Source organism: Anomalospiza imberbis, chromosome 1 (genome assembly GCF_031753505.1).
Source record: "Anomalospiza imberbis isolate Cuckoo-Finch-1a 21T00152 chromosome 1, ASM3175350v1, whole genome shotgun sequence".
Taxonomy (NCBI): domain Eukaryota; kingdom Metazoa; phylum Chordata; class Aves; order Passeriformes; family Viduidae; genus Anomalospiza; species Anomalospiza imberbis.
In genome coordinates this window covers 127,602,957-127,608,956 of record NC_089681.1, presented here as the reverse complement: position 1 = coordinate 127,608,956, position 6,000 = coordinate 127,602,957, and the positions used below count along the sequence as shown (strand labels likewise).

General features: G+C 48.0%; 1 protein-coding gene across 10 annotated transcripts in view; it reads left to right on the top strand.

The window, feature by feature from the left end:
* The first annotated feature begins 2,266 nt into the window (after positions 1–2,266).
* Positions 2,267–6,000, top strand: part of DYNC1I1 (dynein cytoplasmic 1 intermediate chain 1) — a 185,288-nt gene continuing 181,554 nt past the window's right edge. For 2 of the 10 annotated variants that reach the window (XM_068210658.1, XM_068210650.1), the window contains exon 1: positions 2,275–2,535. The gene's annotated coding sequence lies outside the window, so the exon portion shown is untranslated. Of the gene's footprint in view, positions 2,590–6,000 lie in introns of all 10 variants that reach the window. The other 8 variants (XM_068210641.1, XM_068210633.1, XM_068210703.1 and 5 more) reach the window with 5 other exon arrangements.

The window sequence follows — 6,000 nt, the reverse complement described above, 5'->3', positions numbered from 1 at the left end:
AGAGAAGAAAATGGTGAGATTGAGGTCAAAGAGGACAGAGCATCACTTATAAGGAAATGTGTTATTCCTTCAGAGACCTCCTTAACTGGGCTGCTCATAAATTTTTCTTGAGTTCCTGGAGGTTGTTACTTGTAGGAACACCTAGCCTATACTATCTAGGATTGCTTCTCTCCAAATTTTCTTACAACAGTTTATTCTGAGGAGAAATTTGTGGGTTTGTTAATATACTACCTTGGCCACTGAAGTTATTTCTGAATTCTTCTGTGTACAATTCCCCATTTTGAAATAATAATTTTACTAAATCCGTCATTATGTTTGATGAGGATTTTTAAACATTTTTTTTTTTGACAAATACATTTCCATCCTTTATTTTTATACTTTCAAAAGACTGAACCACCTCTGGCAAACGTGAATATAACAGATATCAAAATTGGGGTTAACATGATTTTTTTAAGAAACATCTCATGTAGTTATTACTAGAACACAAAATACCATTACTCTGTAACAAAAAAAATCTAGGGCTTAACAAGCTCTGGCAACCCATTTATGACATATATTAGTATGTCTGGTATCATCATGCAATGTGATATCATGATATGTGTCTGATACCATGGCATCATGTTTATATGGATAAGACAGCATCTTAACAATAACAGAATCTCATCAGGCTCCATGGTGAACCAGCTTCATCTGTCAATTCAGGAATATTAAATGACTCCAAGGCCCTCTTAGGTCAGGAATAATTTAAAGCAATCTGCTGAGTTTGCAGGGAATTTGCAAGTGACATGCAATTCAAAGGAACCTAAACAAACCCTATGGCATTTGTGTTAAAGCTAAGGCAAACACTCCAACACTTTCAAAAGCAAAAATCAGTTTCTGAAGTTCAGTTTTGTGCATCTGATATTGAAAGGGCCTTGTTTTAATGAAGAGTTACAAACCAAATGTGCCAAACTCAAAACTTTTCAAATTGTGCCTTTAAAACTACAGGGTTGTTTTCCACATGCTCCAGCCTGCAGAAGCAGAAGATGTTGCTCTTGAAGGACTTCACAGGAGAGCAAAAGATGAATCTTTCCTGATTCAACTCCAATTTAATTGAGAAACTGTTATTTCATTACTGTATCTGCACCAGCAATGGAGGCTTTTGCTCCTTTTCAGGATTCCTTGTCTCCTGGCCAGGTGCAGTCTGTCTAGGTCTGGCAGGAACTGGAGGTGATGTGAATCCTTTATGGCTTTTCAGTGGGCTGGGTATACCTCAGTCTTCCCAGGACAAGCCCTAGACCTCGAATGACAGTGGCTGGAATAGGTTTCCCACAAAAGGAAAACAAGAGATTAGGCTCCAGTGACAGGGTTCTGGAGGGTACCTCTTGGACCAGAGGGATGGACAACAGTGAGTGGTATGTCCAGGACATCATGTTTTTAAAGAACAAACCATGGTACCAAAAGGTATGTGTTTTCCTTGAGGGTAGGCAGCATGCCTGTGTGCAATAAGGGAGTGGGAAGCTGGGTTATCTCCACTGGAGATGGGTGCTATTTTGCAGGAACATGGACTATCCCCAATAGCTCTGCTTGGCACCTCTCCCCCAGGAGATGGATCTGTCAGTGTGTGGAGAGCAGCAGGGGCAATGCTAGAAGTCTGGCCCTCTTGTCTGGTACCTGTACCCATGAATGGTATGAGGAAACAGAGGCAAAACAAAACCTCTGCCTTTGGGCAGTCTTGTCCTTATTTAACCATGAAAGCATCTGTTCTGGAGCTCTCCCTGTTCTTCCAGAAAGGGACAGGACTAAGCAGGTGCCTGGTGCCATGACAATTGACTAGGCTGCTACGGGAGTGATGGCCAGGCTGCCGTGGGGGTGATGATGAGTCTGGCCTGGGAGGATATCCTAGGCAGCTTAGAGGGTGATGGCTAAGCCTTTGTGGGGCTGCCAGCTGCTGCCATGAGGATGGTGGTGGGGATGCTACCTCGGCTGTCGTGGGGCTGACGGCTGCTGCCATGCGATGGTGTCAGGATGCTGCGGAGGTGGCGGTGGATGCTGCCTGGGTGAAGCCGGTGTTGTGCTGACAGCCGTGCAGCTGCCGGCTCGGCTGCTCCTGGGGCGAAGCCTGCGCCACTGTGGGGGTGACAGCGAGGGGAACATCGCGGAGCCGAGCGAGCGCACTTCAGGCCGGACTTGCTGGGGGGCCGGGCGGGGACCCTGAGCCGGCCCCTCCGCCGCCACCTGCCCCGCGGCCCCCGCGGCCCCGCCCCGGTCCCACGGGCGGCGGCGGGGGTGTCTCTACCGGGGCCGCGGGGCGGAGGAGGAGGAGGAGGAGGCGGGAGGAGGAAAGCGGCAGCAGCAGCTCTCGGGAGGAGCCTGTCCACCGTGAGACAGCATATTCAGCCGGCGGTGGCGGTCCTGCCGCAGCGGCGGGCGGCACGGCTCGGCTCGGCTCGGCGCGGCTCGGCTCGGCTCGGCACGACACGACAGGACGCAGCTACTGGCAGCAGCCCTTCAGTCAGCGGGGCATCCCTCTGCTCCCCCGGCGGCGAGGGCTCGGTGAGGGCTGCAAGGCGCCGGGAGCCGCTCCGCATCTCTCGGGCGCCGGCGGGGGTGAGGCACCCGCGGGGCGGCGGGGCCGGGACGCGGCGGGGCCGGACCGGAGTGGCGAGTGGGGGCTGCCCTTGGGCCCGGCGCTGGCGGAGGAGGAGCGGGGCGGGAGTTGCTCCGCGGGATGCGCAGCGGCCGCGGAGCCTGGTGCGGCCGCCGGAGGCGCTCCCCGGGCAGGCGGCCCGGCTGGGCGAGCGGGCATCCCCGGCTGGGCGAGCGGGCATCCCCGGCTGGGCGAGCGGGCATCCCCGGCTGCCTGCGGAGCCGGCCGGCCCTCGCCGCGGGTGGGCTCTGGAGGCCTGGCGGCTCGTCGGCGGGAGGGCTGCGGTGAGCGAGCCTCGCCGGCCTCGGCACCTGCTCCGGTCCCTGGGGCGCCTCTCGGCCCCGGCTGCGAGTGGCGGCCGCAGGCTCCCGGCTGGTGCCTGTGCGCCGAACAGCTTAAAGCAAAAGGGGGTGGTAAAAGTTTTTCATCTATAATTCTTCACACAGAGTGAGCAGTAGCGGGTTTGCTCAAGTCCAGGACGACGGTGGACAGTAAATAGATCTTTCCTCCTTCTTAAGGTAATTCCCTAAAAGGGTGAGAGAAGGAGGGAGTCAGCCAGAGGTCTTTTTTCACTGGTAGTCCAGTGAAATAGATTTTCAAAAGGATGTTATTGCAGTTACATCATCCCAGGAATCCCCCATGGTCAGCAGAGAACATAAGGCCCCAGATTTCCTAGACAAAGCCCCTGTTTTATGGACTGGAAGAAAGTTTGTATTTCTGTCAATACTGCCATTGACAGAAAGTACAGATTTGAGCTATAAATGCATGTAACATAAGGATTCTTGGCAGATCAAGCAATCTAGCCTGCTAATATCGAGGGCATGAGATGGAAGGACCTGACATGAAGTTAGCACGTGACTTTGGCACTCATACCTGGAAATTTATCCTGACATACGGGATTTTGTCAGTGCTTCACTTTTACTTGAAGACTTTAAATAACATTGGAAATTGCACTAAATATCACGAAGCACGGGACTGCAAAATGTGTTTCAGAATGGAAATCCCAGGTCCCAGGACTACCTGTCTCCTGATAGATGGTGTTATCAGAGCAATCGGGGAATTTAATTTCTGTTACTACCAATGTGCTTTGTTGAAGTGCCTCATTTGTTCTTGCTAAGTTAAGGGGGGGAAGTTACATGTTTGCTATTCTGATTCTTTTAAGCTCTTTTTTTGTTGTTTTTATTTCATTTGAGATGGCATCTCTAGTAACATTCTCCATATTTAGTGAAGGCAAATAAAATTCCTTTTATAATTTCTCTGCAGCATTTTTCTGCAAGAAATGGTTTCTTCAATACAAACTTTGGGGCTACATCTGGGTCTTTTCGCCATGGGAGTGCTCACTGTGACACCAGTGCATCCTCTGCTTTGTTTTCTTTTCCCAAAATAATCCATTTATAGTTTGTAAAAATACACAATGTGTTGTCCCTTCTGTACCTTCTCTGTGAACAGACTGTTTTGAAGATTAGGACTTGCCATCATCTTCCTTGTTAAGCAGGACTTCTGAGGGCCAGGTGTATGGAGATCCAAAAGATGGTTTAGAGTTAGATTGGCCAGTTTCTCTCAGCTCTAAGCACCTCTGCCTCAAATTAGTCTACCATAAAAATTCACTAACTGTAGTGCTGCCTTATCCACAGTTTAGGAGAGGAATCTTTAAAGGAGCAGCAATAAACCACACGTTACACGTGCAGTAATTACTGGAAGTTTGGAGATCTGGCTACTCAAAGAACACTCCGGGAAATATCCTTTTGTACCCAGCAGATCTTAAATTAAGAAGCTGACCTTCCAGCTCTTTCTATAGAAGGAAGGGCAGTGAACTGCCCTCCTTTGTGATGCCTTTCAGTGGCTATTTTTTTCATTATTGAAATGTGGTTTTTTTCAGTGTATTTTTCCAACTTCAGGTTTCTGGTTCCTGTTATGCCTCCCATAGATAAAAGCCTTCCTTTAGCAGCTGTCTTCTGTGTAGGTGCTCTAAACGATGCAACAAGAACTTACCTGCCTTATTTTCAAATAAATTAACAGATTCAGTCTCTTAGTTTTCTTTTGTAAGACAGGTTTCAAAAAGCATTCCTTGCTGCCCTCTGTTTTCCAGCGTGCAAGAAGAGAGAGGGGGAATACTACATTGAGCTAGTTTCTCTAATAACGGGCTGTGTTAGAGGCACCACCATTGCAGGATATTGGACAATGATGTGAAGTGGGCTGGAAGGGAAAAAGATAAGGGATTGAAGTAGAAAATCATAAGGGTATAGAAAGGCAGTATTGCTTTCGAAAGCTTCATTTACTCCTGCTAGTGAATCAGTTAATCATGTGGTATCTTTCAGCTCCTCAAACATAACTTCCCACAGAGATTTTAAACATATTTGTGGTCACTTTCTAGGACTACTCAGGCTTATTAACCAGGGCTATGCCTCAAGTGCCCTGTGGAGCTCCTTTGGCTTGGTTTGACAGGCAGCAGAAGTAGTAATGAGGAATCTTTCAGAGTTACCAACATCTGGTGCCAAATGAGTTGCTGCTTGAAGGTGGTGGTGGGATGTTAACAGGATTGTCCTCCTTGTCTTTTCCATGGGCTTTAATTTGCAGAGAAGTTGGAGGGAGGTAACACTGAAATCCTTACTGAGGTGCACAGGGTAATTCATATCTGCAGAGATAGAGTCTCAGGCTTTCTGCAGCCATAGTCAGACATAATGACCTCTCAGTGCAATACTCATCTAATACTTACCGATTTTATTTTAAAAATCTTAAATGAAACAAGCCATAATGACTCTAGATGTAATCTGTGTTTAAAAGGGACATTTTCCAGCCAAAATACTGATGGAATATGATGGCAAAATGCCCTTAGTACAGATGCAACTTGTGTTAGTAAAACTATGCTTTTGCCAGTGCAGCTTTATTTCTGTTTGTCAGAGCAACACAAATCCTGCAGGTGAGTACACATTTACATGTCCATATGGGGGCTTACATTTCAGATGAGGGCTTGAATGGTCTCCTCCTCAGCTGTTTGTGAGCATGCAGAAATGGTAATGCAGGAATGATACTGCTTCACAAAGAGACCCAGACTCAGTCTAAATTTATGCAATATGTCCCTTTGCTACTTGGTAATAATCCATCTAAAAGTGTGCTAGCTCTTTTTAGTTAGAGATGACATTGGGAGCTGTTGTTCACTTGGCCATCTGCAAGCCTCAAAATAAGACAGTATACATGAGCTTGCTCCCCCGATACTGTTCATTTTATGTGGCATCCTCTTGCCAACTTTTCTGGGAAAATGGCTACTTCCAGGCAGATGGCAGGAGCTGCAGGAAGCTGTGAAGCAGACTAATGTGTGAGCCACTAGATCTTACAGATACAAGACACCTCTGATAATCCATGACTGGTGA